Raw genomic sequence first — 18,270 nt, 5'->3', positions numbered from 1 at the left:
TTGCAATGCTCTACAAATGAGCCTGGTTTGAAGATTTTTGGCCTGCAACTATTTGTGGTATTAACAAGTTAATAGTAATGAACAAAACGAAAACTAACGAAAATTAAAAACTAGTTTGAAAACAGTTTACCCCTAGCTACGGAGGGTGATTTTTCGTGATGAAGTTAAGAATGTCTGATAAGGAAAAAAAAAAAGTGATAGAAAGACTAATCGCTCAGGAAAACCAGGCATGAATGTTATCCTGCTTCTGCAAAATCTGTCATCCGGGCACTGTGTTTGTCATTTTAAAGTTTACATTCAATTGGCTTTTTTGTTTGTTGTTTCCCACTAAAGAAATCTGCCTTCATATAAATGGCCTACCGTAGCTACTGGATGGAATTAAAAACCTAGCTGCCAAGCCTTCAATCTTCATAGAATACAACACTAATATGGTAGCAGTAGTACTTATACTAGTAATATAATACTGGCTGCAACTGACACCTGGTATATAAAATAGGCTGGCCACCGTCATTCAAAAACGAATGAATGTAGATGTCCAGGACGTACCGGACAAATATATGCCCATGCCTGACCCAGAACAGTTTGACGGATAAATGTAAATGAGATATGTAGAGTAGTCCTGCTCCAGTTCCAAACGCATTCAACTCTTTCAGATATTAAATTTTCAGAAAAAAAACGTACAACTCATCTCTCTTCTTAGGGAATAGAAGCTAGTAGTAGGGTTTTTTTTTTTCTTCTAATTTTGTTGGAGCTTGGGGTTGGGAACCAAACTCCGGAAAACATCGATAAGAAGCCGAAGCCCAAGCCAAAGCCACAGCAGAGCAGATCTGTCCATCGTCTTACACGCTTAGCGACTCAGGCTATGTATTAGCAAAAATTCAGCTGTGCCCCCATCTTTTAGGAAATTGTACAAGAGAGAAAAAATCCCTGCCAGAAGGAAGCGTAGAGAATAGGCCGTGGTATAGATGTCCGGCTGACTGGTGAGGTGACAAGATTTGTTCTTTGTCAGTTAATTACACTAATTGTCTTACATATAAATGACGAAAGCTCCCCACTTGACCCCACGGTAAGAGCACAGCCCTGGCTGCTTGGTGTAGTCAACAAGGAGACGCTGAAGGCAACAAATAAGGACTTAACTAGCTAACTGGGTTAAAGAAACTGTTTGTCCAATCATGTCCGATTGACAAACTGAACATCGAACAGCCACTAAAGTTTTATTGGAGAGATAAGAGGTAAGCCTTTGGCTCCAATAATATGCCTATGAAACTTTTGATTTAAAAACTGTACGAGATGGGGATCCTACTGGTAATAATTTCTCTCATACTATCACTATCAGGACCAAAATTATTTTTTCACACCAATAAATGAGGTGGGTACACGTACATAACAAAAATCCAGGCTTGTCAGATACGGACATTTAAAAATTAAATAATTGTAAATTTTTTCGAGAAATAACAAGCACTCCCTCCGACTTAAATTATTTAAATAATATTAAGTTTTATGAAATTTAAAAATAATTTGATTTTAATATATTTAATATTAAAATTAAAATTTCATCATTTTTAATGTTAAAAAATTAAAAAATAAAAATTTTAAATATTTAAAAAAAATAAAGAAAATATATGCACTTATCGTCTCTAAATTTTTAATATAATGATTAAAAACATTTTAAAAAATATTAAAAAATTAATTTTAAATTAAATATTTTTTTTATTTGTATTAAAATTTTATTCTTTTGATGTAAAAAAAAAAGTATATGCACTTATCAATTATCATGGTATGTTTTATTCACAGTGGAGTTTATCATATAATATTTGGTTTTATTTTTTTTTGGGATAATTCATATTAATGACAATAATGAAGATGACGTACTGTCTTTATCAGGAACTTGGGAGTGTTTTGCTACTCATTGAGCGTCGAGGATACATTTGGGTTGGAAACTGTTCTAACGTTTGAAGGATCCGTCAATTTTTCATCCTCTAATTCGTCGGAGATATGTCATGGTCCGGCCGTCGTGATCGTTCCAAAAAAGTAAAGGGGAGGGTCCATATTCACAAAGCATGGCCCAGTTGGCTCCACCGCTAGCCTGGGCAGCACTAGCAAAACCCACGCGAGTAGGGATCGTTCGACCATTATTATGTGCTGCTCTTACGCCTGCCACGTAGGGAGAGTGATGAACACTTGTTACCAATTGGCCCATTACTGAAACAATAACATGAGAGCCGTATGGCTTTGTTGCACTGAACATAAGTGATGGAATTCATACAAACGTCACTGTTTATTATTACATTGAATTTGAAACGTACGGATTTGATAAATTTGAATAAATAGTTGACTTGAAATATTAAAATAAAAAAATTAATATACAGTTTTGGTGATGCAAGTGTAATTTCACTGACAATGCATTTCCCTTTGGCTCTGGCTCTGTGAGAGTCTCACCAATCACCATATATATATCAGTCCCCCTCGGATCGATAGTCTCATGGACCACTGCCTCCATAACCAAGCCACTAGAACAGCTAAAGTTAAGTTCCTTCCAACCAAACTGCTGCTAATCAACCTAACCTTGCCATAAAAGCTATTCTACAACAACACTGAGGTCCATGCACTCCTAGTCTTAGCTTGCTAGCTGAAGTTAATTGCAACTTTAAGGCTTAAGCAGAATTCATCTCCAACATTATCCAAACTCACCCGGGTTAGAGTTAAACAGAGAAAACTCAAAATTGGTGTTCGCTTTAATTGCTCCACTCGTATCAATGAAACTAAGCTAATTTTATTTTCTTTTTAGTTCCTGCTTCTTTTTTTTTTTTTCTGGTTGAAGAGGCGGAAGAAATAAAACTAGACAACAAATATATACTCCATCCATTATACTAATTTACGAGGGAGTAAAAGGGCACATTCAGCAATATTCATGCCATGAGATGACAGAAGAGGAGGAAAATACAAATAGCAAGACTGGGCCCAAGCCATCAGGACCAAGAAGCAATGACACCGACAAAATTTGACAAACAAATCCTCTACTTTATCTACCCGTACCAGCTTGGTAGCAACATGAAAATAAAAGTTTAGTTGAGAATGATCTTTCATCTAATTGTTTTTTCACCATCAATTTTTTTACAAACAAAATGGAATCGCTAGGAAACAAATTAAAACACGCATTCAGGATTCTGGAGAGAAAGCAAAAACCCCGAAACAAAAAACGGCACAGATTTGTTGCTACTGTCTAGCTCACTGTCGACATCTAGCTGAACAAACAAAATAATAAAGAAAGGAAAAAAAAAGAAGAAAGGTAACAGCAGGGGTGGAGAGCATTAGGAGAAAAGCCGAGCAACCATGGAATTATGCCCAGCTCTTAAAGTCCTTATCTTCCAATTTATGTCTCTCCCCTTTCCAAATCGCTCTCCCACAGCCAAGATGACATGTACTCCTCCTCATCCCAGAGTTCAGTCCCTTGAACAACACGCTCCCAGTCCCAATCAAGATTATCAAGATTACAATCATCAACGAAGCATAAAGTTATCGAAGAACAGGAATTCGAGTCCCCACAGTCTCCATTAGAGTTTCCACTCTCTATTTCCTCGTTATTAGCTGCCGTTTTGTTTGGACTCAAATCGCCACTGTTCTCTCTCTCCTCAACGTTAACAGTGACCTTGTTCTCTGCCCACTTGCTTAAGATCAAATCCCCATTTGGTTGTAGAAATTCATTGTCCATGATGTCATTAAAATACAGCAATCCACTGCTTTCAATACTTTCAAATGGTGCTAAAATATCAGTCTCTTTCTCAATGTCACCACTAGGGCCTAGCATTGAATTCTTTATGGTTCCCTCCTCAACAGAGCTAAGAACCAGGCTCTCTGTCTCCTTGCTTGACCCAAGCATTCCTTCTCCTGCTCCGGAGTCTTGATAAGGACTGGGTATAATATGGATCATTCTCTCCATATCTTCTCCATAGGGATCCAGTACCTTGCGATCTTCTATGGCAGTAGTAGACAAGGTTTCTTTTTCTAACAGTGTAATGGATGGAAATGGCACAACTTCATTAACAGAAACGTTTTCCATAGGTTTATTTGAAAAACTGCAAGCATCTTTCATGGTGCTGTAGCTTGTGTTTTTCTTCATTGCCAATCTACTACTTCTACCGCCTTTCCGCTTAGCAATACCGGCTTTCGTCATGTCCATGATCACAGGCAAACTTTGAGTGGACGGCCTTCTAAAGCTATGAATTTTTCTACTCAAATGAGAATTCCAGTAGTTCTTTATCTCGTTGTCTGTTCTTCCAGGTAAGTGGCTGGCAATCAAAGACCACCTGCATGATAGCATGAGAGAAAAAAAAAAAAAAAAACAGCATTTCTTTCATGACAAAGTGTACGAAAATTGGTAATGATAAATTGCTGCAAAAGAATAAATTAAAAAGCAGCCATAACCAATATTAAGCAAGGTATCTCTCAATCAAATTGTTCAGTTAGAAGGCCTCATCAAAAAGTATGATGTCTTTGTTTGTGTAGATAAGTTCTTTCCCCACCGTATAAAGGTAAGGCGAGCTTAAAGCTGAGCTGATGTGGACTGAAAGAGATAGCGGATCAGCGGAAAAGAACTAAAAGAAGCAAAAGTCGACAAAAGTCGAAAAGCTAACCATTATTGATGACAGCTAGTTCGAATTTTTTCATCGATGGAAAATAGAGAAGACTACAAATTCAGTCTTAAAAAAACTTACCACACCCCACGTATAATTAAAAATAGTCAAATATATGCTCATAAGAACTCGAATATTCAATACTTTATTTACACACAGACAGTTTGATTTCTGGTATATGTTTTCTTTAGGCTATGAGGCTATGAAGCTATGAAGAGTAAATGAGGAAAAATGCCACACTAACCTATTTCCCAAAGTAGCATGCAAATTTATGATGATTTCTTCTTCTTGGGCGGTAATGTTTCCCCTCTTCAAATCAGCTCTCAAGTAGTTAATCCACCTTAGTCTGCAACTCTTCCCACACCTTAGTAATCCTTCAAATGCCAAACCGTACACAATTAATACGCAACCCAAACTCCCACAAGGAGTGAAAACATGATCCAACAACGCAAAAAAGAATGAGAAAAAATAGAAAGAAGAATCACTTGGATATATAAAAATAACAAAACAAAAAAAAAAGGAAGCATTGGTAATATACCTGCATTCTTGGGCAACGATCTCCAGCAGCCTTCTCCATTAGTTTGAATATACTTTGTCAAAATCTCATCCTCTTCCGCCGACCACCTCCCCTTCTTCAACCCAACTTTTTGACAACAAGGCGCCCTCCCCATGTCTGACACTGGCACCGCCTAGCAAAGGTGGAGATCAGGCTCAATTATAGATAACTTTAGCTGTTTGACTAGGAGGACTATCGTGATCATGTACCGTTTTGGAAAAACAGAAGCAACAACAACATTTAAACTTGGGTTTTTGTAAGGAAGCGTAATTGGATTATCATTATATAAAAAGTGAAACTTATATATATATATATATATATATAGAGAGAGAGAGAGAGAGAGAAGGGGTATGGTGGGGCACGTGATGGGATTTGTCTGTGGTGACAGATGGCGCCACGTTTGCCCTTAATCAAGAGTACAGTCGTGGCATCGCTGCCGTCGAGAAGCGGCACGCATCCCACGTTGATAGCCTGATGTTCCTCGAAACAATTATTTGCATCTCCTTCCCTATACCCCTCAAGTTTCGTCGACTCTCAAAACTGAAAAAAAATAGAACTCCTCTTTAAAATAAAAAATAAAAAAAGAAAAAACCTTCCTTTCAGCTTTGATTATTCCCATCTATCATGCCTATCCCTACAATTTTGTTCTTTTTTTGCCTTCGTTGGAAGAAAATATTCTGTGCACGTTTTGTTCACCAAATTTTGTATTTCGAATAAAATTGCAATGCCAAGAAAGTACAATATTTAAAAGCTTTTTAAAATTTTTAAGATATTTTATATTTAAATTCATTCGCTTAATTGAAAGTAATTCATGTATTTTAATTTTTAAATAATTATAATATTTTTTTTGATATATATGATTTTTTAAACATATATAGTGATAATTTTTTATTAATTTTTATTAATAATAAAATTAAAATAATAAATGATTCTTTTAATAGTAAAAAAAGATAAATCTTTTATTTGATTATTATTTTTATTTATAAAATATCATTAATAAAAAAATATTAAAAACTATTTAAGGTGTTTGTGATTGAAAAATCTCTTAAATAATATTTTTATCTTTAATGTGTTTTTACTCCAAAAATAATTTAAATAATCCTTAATAGATTATTTAAGATATTTTTTATCTAAAAATATCTTAAATAATATTATTTAAAAAATATAAGAGATTATTGAAAACTTTTTTATTTAAAAATGCTTTAAATAATCTCTTTAAAATATACCAAAATATTATTTAAGTCATTTTTTGTTAAAAACATTTTAAATAAACTCTTAAAATTTTTTGAAAAGTATTATTTAAAATATTTTTAATCAAAACTACCTTAAATAATAACTTTTAATTTTTTGAACAATATTATTTAAGATATTTTTTACTAAAAACATAATCTATTTCATTACTTATAAGATTTAAGAGATAAAACATAAGAAATTTAAAATAGTTCAATCAATTAAAGTAAATAGTTATTAACCATAAAGTTGTAGGTACGACCATTTCTTCTAGCACTTTAATGTTTTTTAATTCAATGAGTTTTTATCAAAAAATACTTTAAATAATCTGTTAAAAGTTTATGAATAGCATTATTTAATACGTTTTTTTTGTCAAAAATACTTTAAATAATTTATTTCATTACTTATAAGATTTAAAAAATAAAATATATAAAAAATAAAATAGCTCAGTTAGTTGGAGTATATAGTATTAACTATAAGGTTATAGGTTTAATCATTTCCTTTAACGTTTTTTTTTAGATTATTTATAAGATTTTTTTTTGAATTATTTAAAACGTTTTTGGTAAAAAAAACGTCTTATATAATATTATCAATTTTTTTAAAAAAATATTTATGATATTTTTTAACAAAAAATACCTTAAACAATCATGTTCAATTTATTTGAAAAATTATTTAAAACATTTTTTATGTCAAACGTCATTCATTGCAATATAAAAAAAATTAGTAATAAAAACTTACAACTAATTTACAGTTACTTTCAAACATACTTTTCATAATAATAACGACTATTTTAAAATTATTTAATAAAGTCAAATTTAAAAATAACATAATTTTTTTTCTTCAAATTCTTAAAATATCACAAAAAAATGTGAATTTTTTATTATAAAACTTTGAATATTATTAAAAATTTATTACTTTATTCTGAAATTAAATTACTTTAAACTAAACATTAAAATTAAATAATCAATAACAAAATTTTTATAAAAAATACATAAATTCTCTCAAACTAAATACCTCGTAATACTATCAGTATATCTCCGCTAGACACTCACTATTATCAGAATATTTAATACAAAAGGCAAAATCGTAAAATTATTATTCATGACAAGATCGGCTTTTTCCTTTTTTTTTTTTTTTTTTTCTATATAAATAATTGTCGGCGTTCATACGTATTTTGCGGCCCATTTCAAAATTTGGTGGATTTGGAGGTCTATATCCATACTGTACAGAATGTACTGTACGTTACTACGTTATACATAGCAAGCCACTGAGTTTATATATAAATATTAAAATTGTGAAATTTTTTCAGATAAAATCGTAGCAGCAACTTTTATTTGATATTTAAATTATATATTTACAACAAATAATAAATTTAAAATATTTCATCCTAAATTATTTGAAGTAATTACAACATAAAATGCCTCCTTTTATATACAATTACAGCATAAAATATTTTACATATATAACTGAATTAAATTTAAGTCCATTTATTTAGTAATTAAATGAAGTTTTGAAGATGTATATATTTTAAAATTAAAGTCAAAATATAATTAATTAATAATAAGTATGATTTGTTGATAGAATATTATATTTTTTAATTTCAATAATCATACTTCAATTGATTACAATTCCAAATATTATATATGTTTACTAATTTTTGTTATCATATATGTTACAAGTAAATATTTGTTCATTTATTATTAAATAATAATTTATATATCAAGTATATAATCGCATATATATAATATAGTAATTAACTTATAATTTTTTTTCTAAAAAAAGCTATATATAATCGACTAATTATTCTGTTATTCATGGTAAAAGTATGGTTAAAATATTAGAAGAATTTTTTAATTTTATCATTTTATTTAAATAAACTTTTATATTTTTATAGTATCAAAATAAATCTTTATTTTTATTTGTATATAAGTATACTCTTATTTCAAATAAATAATTAATTTATGTTAAGAGTTTATTTATGTATAAATTAAAAAATAAATATTTATTTAAATACAATTTAAATTTTAAAATTTTTTTGCAATATAAAATAAAAAATAAAAATTTATTTAGCTGCAACAAAAATATAAATATTTATATAAATAAAGTGATAGAATTTAAGAGAAAAATAATTATTTTCACGTAAAGTAAATAGTTGGCTAACACAAAAGGACAAATTAATTAAATTCAATCACCTAATTTTTGAAATAATTCACCAACCGAATTAATGGCCAAATGTATGACAAACATCAAGCATCATTAAAACGTGTTCAAAGATCATGGGCTGGCGTTATTTCTACCTGGTTGTTCTGGAAGGATCTAAAGTTGAATTAATCTCTTAGTTAACATCAAAGCTGAAAACAACATTATATTATTTAAGCAAAATATCTCCGAATTGAATTTTTTTTTTTTTCAATTGAAAACGACTTTGCAACAAGAAAATATTCTAACGTTGAAATTGTGATTCAGTTCCACATCATTTTCTCGGCACTTGGCTGAAAATTTTGTCATTTATCTTTCAAATTTCTAGCCGTACGTACAATGTCTCAATTTTTAGGCCAGATTTTATTTGATATTGAATTTTTTTTGTTGTATTTTAATTTTGTTGATTTTTTAAATATAAAATAATAAAAATCCATCAATTTTATTAATAAAGTATTATGTGAAATATTTTAATTTTTCTTTTATTAAAAATAGATAAATTTTAAAGCACAAGAATAAAATTTTTTATTTACATTAATAAAATATTCTGTAAAATATTTATATTCTATTACTTTTATTTAATAATCAATAAAATCGAAAGTACCAACAATATTAAAAATACATTGACCAAATTAAAAGAAATTGAAATACAAAGACAATATTTAATAATAATTAATAATATAAGCGAAATTCTCCTTTAAAAGTTAATGGACAAATGATCAGAACCATGACATTCATTATCCAACCGGTGATTATATGTATATATATATATATATATATATAGTCACCAATACTTTCCATTTGAAGGCATTTTGTAGACTTTAGATAATGAAAATGCTAAATTGCTTCAATTTTAGCACAATGCTACGTATCCATGACCATATGACTAGACCTCAAAATTTTATTAATTTTGATTTTCGCATGCAATTCTATTACAACTAATGCAATGCAGCAGAAATTTATGTAAATTAGATTGAAATTCATGCGATGTACAAATGATAACTTTATTCTATAAAATTTTTTAAATAAAGTAAAATACAAATTTTAAATATTAATAGTTGACTAATAATAACAATAGATTAAAGGTAATTACTCAAAAAATCTTTGAATTAGTAATAATGTTCATTTAATCTATAAACACTTTAAAATTAATGGCAATAAAACTAAAATCAATTAAAATCTTAATAGAGAGATGATTATGCATACAAATAGTTGAATATATGAATAGCAATTTCTTTTTTTATTTGAATTTGTAATTGAAATTTGCTAATAATTAGAAAATTTTTCTAAATTCAAGCCAAAATTTATAATATCATTGAAAGTTAAATATTATAAAGTAAATTAATTTGGACATATGATAATAAAAAAACATGTAATACTAACTTAAACTATCACGTGTAAAAAAAATAGATTAACCACAAAATTAGATAATTTTTTATTATATATACTACTATTTAAAAATTAGAGTATTATTTATAAAAAAAATCAACGTGTTTTATTTTAAGAAACGTTTTATTTATAATTTTGATAAAAATTTATTATTTTAATGATAATATACGATGTTAGCATTCTCATAAAATAAATAAATATATCAGTCTCAATAGATATAATACTAATAATTTATGATACACATTTAACTTTGTTTTACCAACTATATATTTCAATTTATTAAAAGTAATAAAAATTCACATTTAGATTTAACTCTTTGTAAATCAAAATGACACTATATGTTGTTTTTTTTTAATTACAAGAAATTCAACTTATTTTAAATGTTTTTAAAAGATTCTCACACTTCTAAAAATTTTATAAAAAAATATAGCATAGTAAAATGTTGAATAAAAAAAGTACTTTTTAAAATTATTTGATGAAAATAACTATCATTTATTGTAAATATTATAATACTTGTTATATGTATCAAAAAATTTGAAACTAAAAAGCTATTTCTATCAATTTTCGTTTACTCGGTTAGTAATTAGTTCCAATTCAAGTTAAATCATGATTCATAAATGTGATAATATCAAAGCAGAACATAATATAAAAATGACAAACAAAAAAAATCATATCACTAAGAAAAAAAATCAATTCACTTCATATAAAAAATAAAAAATCAAATGCATATTTGATACATATAATGGGATATGTGATAAGTAATCACTTTTCTCTAATTGATCATCGAGCTTGCTCTTCTATTTCATGATAAAGTATAATAGAAAATTGGTATGTAAATCGATATCTTAACAAAAACTAAAAAAATGTATAAAGATGTATACAATATATGTATAATTTAAACTATAACAGATCTTATAGAAATAGCAAAAACTTAAGAAGAAATTCAAAACATTAAATTTTCAAAAAGTTTTGCTCAATTAAAATTTATTTTCAAAACTTTTTTTTTCAAAAAATAAATTATTATACAACTATGGTAAAGAATTAACCTAAAAGATCTCAACATGAAAGAACAAAAATAAAGCAGAGCTCAAAACAATACAAAACCAAAATATTAAGTAATTTGAGTATATAATCTAGCTACATATAACATCATAAACAAAATAATAATAATAATAATAGAACCTAAGCTAGGTTTAATGCAAGGCAAAAAAATATCATAACAATGGGAAAAAATATTATAGGGATACAATTTATTTTTTAAGCATCCCAAAACACCTTTATTTATAGGATAGGTCTTCAAAATAATTATGATATGAATTGTAACTTTTGAATGTCTAATTGATTAAAATGAATTTAAGAATCAAACCAGCATCAGTAATAATATTTTAAATTAAGAGTAATTTATGCTTGACAATTAGAATAATCAAACTTATTATGTATTTAACTTGTTTAGGAGAAATGAAAAAATAAGAATTTTGAAATTAGTGCAATAATGGTAATGAAAATAATTTTATTTGATATATTCCAAAAATAAATTTAATTGATTTAATCATCTATTAATCATTTTAAAATTAATATATATACATATTAAATGTGCATATATGGCTTAAAAGGTGAAGTAAATAAATAGGTCATAGATTTCAAAATTAGAAAGTGAATTTTTTACACAAATGTAATTTAAGAGTTGAATATTATAACTAAAAAAAGAAAACACAAAATTATCTAATAATGATGCCAATTAAAGTTTTGTTACCTTTAATAAAAATTTAACCAATAGTGATTTGAGATAAATAATAATAGAAAATAAATGTATTTAATTTAATTTTTTAAAATAATTCAAATATAATCAATATTTTGAAAATTTTAAAAATTTAAATGAAATCAAATAAAATTAATTAAATGCAAGATGTAAGTCAATTGTATAAGATCGTACACGTGTCAAAATAATAGACCATCTACGTTGGATTTTTTTTTTTTTTTTGCTAAAAGCTCTGGTTTTTATATATTTATATAAGACATAAGATTTAAGATACTATTACTCTTGATTTAGTTCTCAATTTATTTTAGTCAATTAGTCATTTAAAAATAAATGTTAATAAGAATAATTGGATGTGTTTTATAATAATGAAAATAAGATATTTTAAATTAAATTTATTTTACCATTAAATTCTAAATTTTAAATTTAAAATGCATAATTAATTTTGAACATATATCAATTTTTTAGAATATTTACGTGTCGAAAATATAAATTATCTATATAAGATTATTTCGTTTTTTGTTAGAAGCTTTGATTTTTATATATTTGTATAATATATAAGATTAAATTTGGACATGTCAAGAATGGATGGTGAAGCATCAACCTGTTTTCGTGGTCTAGTTTTTTATATTACTACTTGTAATGTCCCCTTATTTAATCAATAACTAGAGGCATCGTATGTGTCGTGTTGAATTGGTATAATCCATTTAATTATTAATGGATCTATCAATTTAATATTATTTTTAATATGCTGTCTTGGCACAATCCATGAAGGTTAAGGATATAATCCATTATGATACATAGTTTGTAATCTTCATAGATCATGCCATGCTAGGCAAAACACTATTTTCATGTCAAGTTGGGTGAAAAATAGCTCATTAATATTTTTTAAACAAATATTAATTATTTAAAAACTTTCATCTATTATTATTAAAATTAACGTATGGGAGATAATAAATATAGAATGAAATAAAAAATACAAATAATTTACATGGTTCGATAAAATATCTACATTCATGGAAATGAATAATAAAATTCACTAAATAAAGATATTAAAATTATAATCTTAATATTTTTCTAAAAAATACACACATCATCTATCAAATATCCAATAGTACTCATATAACTAAAGTTTTGTTGATTAGTCCATATATTAGAAGTAAGTGAAATTCTAGAGAAAATTTTTAATAAACTAGATATTAAATTTTCCTAATGAGAAAATTTTTTCAAAAGTATCTGATCTAGTAATATTTCTTAAAATTGTTTACTCAAATCACATTATATATTTAGCTAATTGATTACACCAATTATCTTGTAAAAAAAAGAAACGAACCTAAAGACTCATTAGGATGCTAATTAAGTATAGTTTGTGATAGTTTGTGTGGGATCATTAAAAGCGGTAGATGCATTCTCATGCTTTTCCTTTTGCATTTTTAGATGATTAGTCCCTAATTTTGTTTTATAACTAAATTTTTTCATATATATTTTATAAGTTTGAAAATTTTGATTATATAACTTTGAAAAAGAAAGGTTAATTTATTTTTATACAGACAAATTTAAATAAATAAAAATAATCTGTGTATCGAACAGTTTGCAAACTAATTAAATATTAATTTATCTATTGATAATTTAAATATTTAACATAATTTTATTTTATAAATTACTAAAAAATAAATATAATTTCATTAAAATATAAAAAATAACACAAATACATTAAAAATTTAGAAACTTATTTATAATAATTATGGGCCAACATGCCACAGTATATTCGAGCTTGTGTATCGTGTTATGCTAATCTACGTGCTATATATTAGCACTAGCTTTTAATAGATCTTATCGTGCCAACCCATTGATTTAAAAACTTTTAGTCCAATATAACATATATATATATATATATATGTATCATATTTGATCTAGCCCAACCATTTAAAAATGAATTGTGCAAAACTCAATCCATAATCATATAATGTCATGAGTTATCCAACCCATCTAACACTACTATCAATAGCTCTAATTTCTCTTCTTCTTCTTTTTCACCGTATTTAGAGGTTTTTTTCTTTTACTTATTATTAATTTTTTAGTTAGAAAAAAGACTTTAAATGATGGATTTCTTACCAACCCAAGCCCAAAATCATATTAATGAAATTAAGTTGAACAAATATGTACCATAGAATCAGGGGAAGAGAGAATAGTGAAGTTTGATTTTCATTATAGTTATTTATAGGTGAAGCATAGTATCAGGTACATTCCGGACAAACTTTTGTTTGAATCACGTGTCGTAACTATTGGCATTCCTCATTGCAAAAGATGTTGCCTTTTCAATGGACGAGGCTGACTAATTTCTGGTGTTCAATTCTTAAAAAAAAAAAAAAAAACAATTTAGTTCGAAGTTGGTTATTGATTTTGGGATACATATTGCCTTTTGTTAAAGCATTGGTTTTGGGGTTTATATTCTATGAGAAATTATTAAAATGCATTTTTATTATTTAAAGATATCAAATGTGTTTGAAAGCTTATGATACGATATAATTTGATATAATATAAATCATATTTTATATGATTCATTATTAAGTAATATAAATCATGTTTTATATTATTCATTATTAAATAATCGAATTAAATCAAATATGATACACATGTATGCTGTGCTGGGTCATAAGTTTTTAACCCGTGAGTTGGTACAATACAATTTATTAAGGGTCAGTGATGGTACATGATACATGAGTTAACATGGTGTAAGGCACAAACTCAAATGTGCCATTACTTGTTGGCCTATGATTGTTATAAATGAGTTTTTGGTCTTTGATGTATTCATGTAATTTTTATATTCTAATGAAATTTTATTCATCTTTTGATAAGTTGTAAAATAAAATTATATTGAATATTAAATTATTAATAAATAAATTATACCTAACCGGTTTGCAAATTATACCTAACCGGTTTGCAAATTTTGATAGTACAACTTTTAAAATAATATTAATTTATTTTTTTTACATAAAATTAAAGAACTTACATAATATTACTTTTCCTTATTTAATTTTATGTAAAAAAAATAAATTAATATTATTTTAAAAGTTGTACTATCAAAATTTTCATGCTTATAACATATATATATATGTATATATAATAGTTCTAAAACAAAAGGAAGGACAATCACTTAAAAAAATAACGAAAAACATGAAGTTGCATCATTCAATCTCACACAAAACTACACTTAATTAGTATCCTAATGGATTTTTAGGTGAATTTCAATTTTCATAAGATAATTTACATAATAAATTAGCTAAATTTATAATGCGATTTGAGCAAACAGTTTCAAGAAAAATTATTCAATCATATAACTTTAAAATAATTTTTTCTTATAAAGATAATTTAATACCTAGTTTGTCAAATATTTCTTCTAAAATTTTGTTTGCTTATGATATATTGGCTAGTCGATAAAACTTTAGTTACATGTGTATTGCTAGACATTGGATAGATGATATGGGTGTTTTTTTTTTTTTTTAATATTAGGATTGTAAATTCAATATTTTTATTTAGTATATTAAATTATCCATTTTTGTGGGTGTAAATTTTGCATGAACCACGTAAATTATGTGTCTTTTTATTTTATTATGTGTTTATTATCTCTTACGTATTATTTTTAATAATAATATACAATTTTTTAATAATTAAAATTTTAAAAAAATATAATAAGCCGTGCTTGGCCTAACTCAGCACGAAAAATAATATTGTGCTTGGCACGTGTTGACCAAGGAAAATTATGAACCATGTATCGTGCTAGACTATGCCTTTAATTTTCATGGACCTTGCCAACACAACACATTAAAAAAGAGTGCTGAGCTAACAAGATCTATTAATATATAAATTAATATTTAAATAAGTTGTGTTGACTTGGCATGACACATTTGACACTTTTATAATATTATTATTACCTTAATGACCGGTGGAAAAAAAAAATAAATCTATGCATACTAACATAATATATAGTTCTTAATGGTATGTCAAATTTTGATTTATCTTATCTACAATTGACATGATAAGAATGACATTGGTGAAGTTATTTTTTATCACACTAGATAGGTTGGTATGTCAGTTTTGAATTTCAAACTAACAAAAATTTGAAGGTGTGGCTTTAGGAGAATGAATTCTTTGATGGTTGTTGACTTTAAGGAAAAAATTATAATAGTTGAAAATATTTTAAGAACTTCTGATCATTTTTGTAGTTATTTCTATCTTGATCAAATCTCATATTTTTACTTTCCTTGATTCTCGAAATTGATTTCAACAAACGGTAATAGTTTGGACCTTTAAAATTACCTCCAAATGTTGCGTTTCTATCATTCCATGTAGGTAAAAGTTATTAAAAATAATAAAAAGTAGAAATAATTGAATCCAATCTTAATTTTAAGGTGTGAAATACTTTTTAAAAATAATTATATCTCTATAATACAATAACATTTTAAAGCTCTCTAAATAAAAGTAGTAAAAATAGATATGCATAAAAATAGTATCATGTCATTTTAATGAATAATCTTTTCATTTTGTTTAAATAATTATAATTCTTTTGTTACAAATTTATTATAAACAAAATTTTTTGTTTAAATATAATTATTCATAATATAAATAAAATTAATATAAAAATTAAGCATTTTTTTATTTAAGTTATGTTTGATGTATAGGATAATAAATAAAATAATATAATAATAATTCTATATTATATTTAGTTTGTATATGATTAAAAGGGATATAATTATAAGAAATATTATAATCTTTTTATTGTAAGATGATTCAATCATTCAAAAGTGAAAAGAATTATTTTTAATTTATGAGATTAAACTTATATGTCATACTATACCCTTAAAAATTATATTAATAATTTAAATTATATAAACTTTGAATAAATATAATTTTAATCAATAAAAAAATATTATATCTTAATCATTGTACACATTAAACATAATATAGGATGACGTTATTTAATCTAATCATATTCATAATATTATCTTATTATATTATATCATAATTTTGTGTACCAAATAATACCTAAAGATAAGATATAATAAGATGATATTATGAGTATAATTATATTAAATAATATCATTCTATCTTAAGTTTGATGTGTGCAAAGATTAAGATAAAATAATTTATTTATTAATCAAAATTATCCTCATTTTAAGTTTATACAATTTAAATTATTGATATAATTGTTAAGAGTAAAATAAAACATTTAAATTTATTATTATAAATTAAAAATAATCTTTTACTTTTGCAAAAGATAAAATTATTCTATTGGTATAAGATATCAAATCATTTTAATAATTTAATTATTTTATTTAAGTGCATAATAAATATGTGATGAAATTATTAATATCTTATTTTTAAATTAATTTTATATACCAAACGTAACCTTAATGTCCAATATAAAATCTCACATAACATTTTAAACTACTAAAAAAATCATGGCATAAACATGCACAATGTAATAACTTCTGTATATGTATACTATAATTATAAAACCATGTTCTCATAAGTGACAAAGTCAAATATTTTTTTGAGTGGTCAATTTACAATAGATTTATTAATTTTATCAATTGACTGGTGTCCCAGTAAAAATTTTCGAGGGTATCCAAACAAAAATTTTCATTTTATTTTTTAATTATTACATGTGGGACTGGTAGTGGTTCCCACATCACCCAAAAGTTTTTTTGTCGAGTATACAAAATATAGATTGGATGGGAACATGGATCAAATATAGGCATATTACCCTCATCATTTTCTTTTGAAGCTTACAATGGTTAATAAAATCAGTTTTTTTTTTTTTTTTTTGGTTTTAAGGATATTTATTTGATATTATTTTAGTATAATCACTATTATATGGTTAAAAAAAATTGAAATTCCAATCTAAGAGCTAAACTTTTTCTTTTTTTTTTTTCCTTTCGGTTTTGGTATCAGATTCGATCCAAAATCCACAAGCCTCAAAAGCATGTTGGGCGTTGACTTTAAAGTCCAAATTGGTTAATGAATCGGACTAATAACTAATTGGGGTATTAATGGACGATGCAACATATTTTGGACCGATAGTTACTCTAAGCCCATTGATAAGAGAAGTTTCAAAAGCCCATAGTATTATTTGGATGAGTTGTTTTTAAAGCCCAAAAATAAAAGCAGCCGACGTCGTTTGAACAACTGCACGGGCCCTAAGGTTATGACTTGTAAATTGGTTTGAAAATCGATTTTACATTTTCCAGGAAATCAGAACTGCGACCCGGAGAGGACGAGATCTTTCAACGTGGCGAAACCCTATTGGAAGAAACAACATCAAGTTTACGCTCATTGGCCAGTTTTCACAATAACACGTTGCAAAAGTTGAGTCCCATAGTCAAAGTCGTTGATGCCTCATGTTTCGGTTCTTCGTGTAAAACTCCTTAAGCCCACTTTGGAAGCTCTCAAACTGAAAAAAGGATCCATTCAAGAAAATAAAAAAGCAGAGCCATACCTTAAGA

At 26.3% G+C, this 18,270-nt stretch overlaps 1 pseudogene across 1 annotated transcript; it reads right to left on the bottom strand.

Moving 5' to 3' along the window:
• Positions 1-3,165: 3,165 nt before the first annotated feature.
• Positions 3,166-5,435, bottom strand: LOC111306036 (uncharacterized; annotated as a pseudogene). The gene is made up of 3 exons (XR_016331560.1): positions 5,173-5,435; positions 4,879-5,008; positions 3,166-4,307 (listed from the first exon to the last, which is right to left on the bottom strand). The product of XR_016331560.1 is annotated as an uncharacterized LOC111306036 (transcript).
• Between the last annotated feature and the right edge of the window lie 12,835 nt (positions 5,436-18,270).

The sequence above is a fragment of the Durio zibethinus genome, chromosome 21, assembly GCF_047325235.1.
Source record: "Durio zibethinus cultivar Kanyao isolate XHJ-2024 chromosome 21, ASM4732523v1, whole genome shotgun sequence".
Taxonomy (NCBI): domain Eukaryota; kingdom Viridiplantae; phylum Streptophyta; class Magnoliopsida; order Malvales; family Malvaceae; genus Durio; species Durio zibethinus.
The sequence above is the reverse complement of the archived record's forward strand: the minus strand, read 5'-3'. Positions and strand labels throughout refer to the sequence as shown.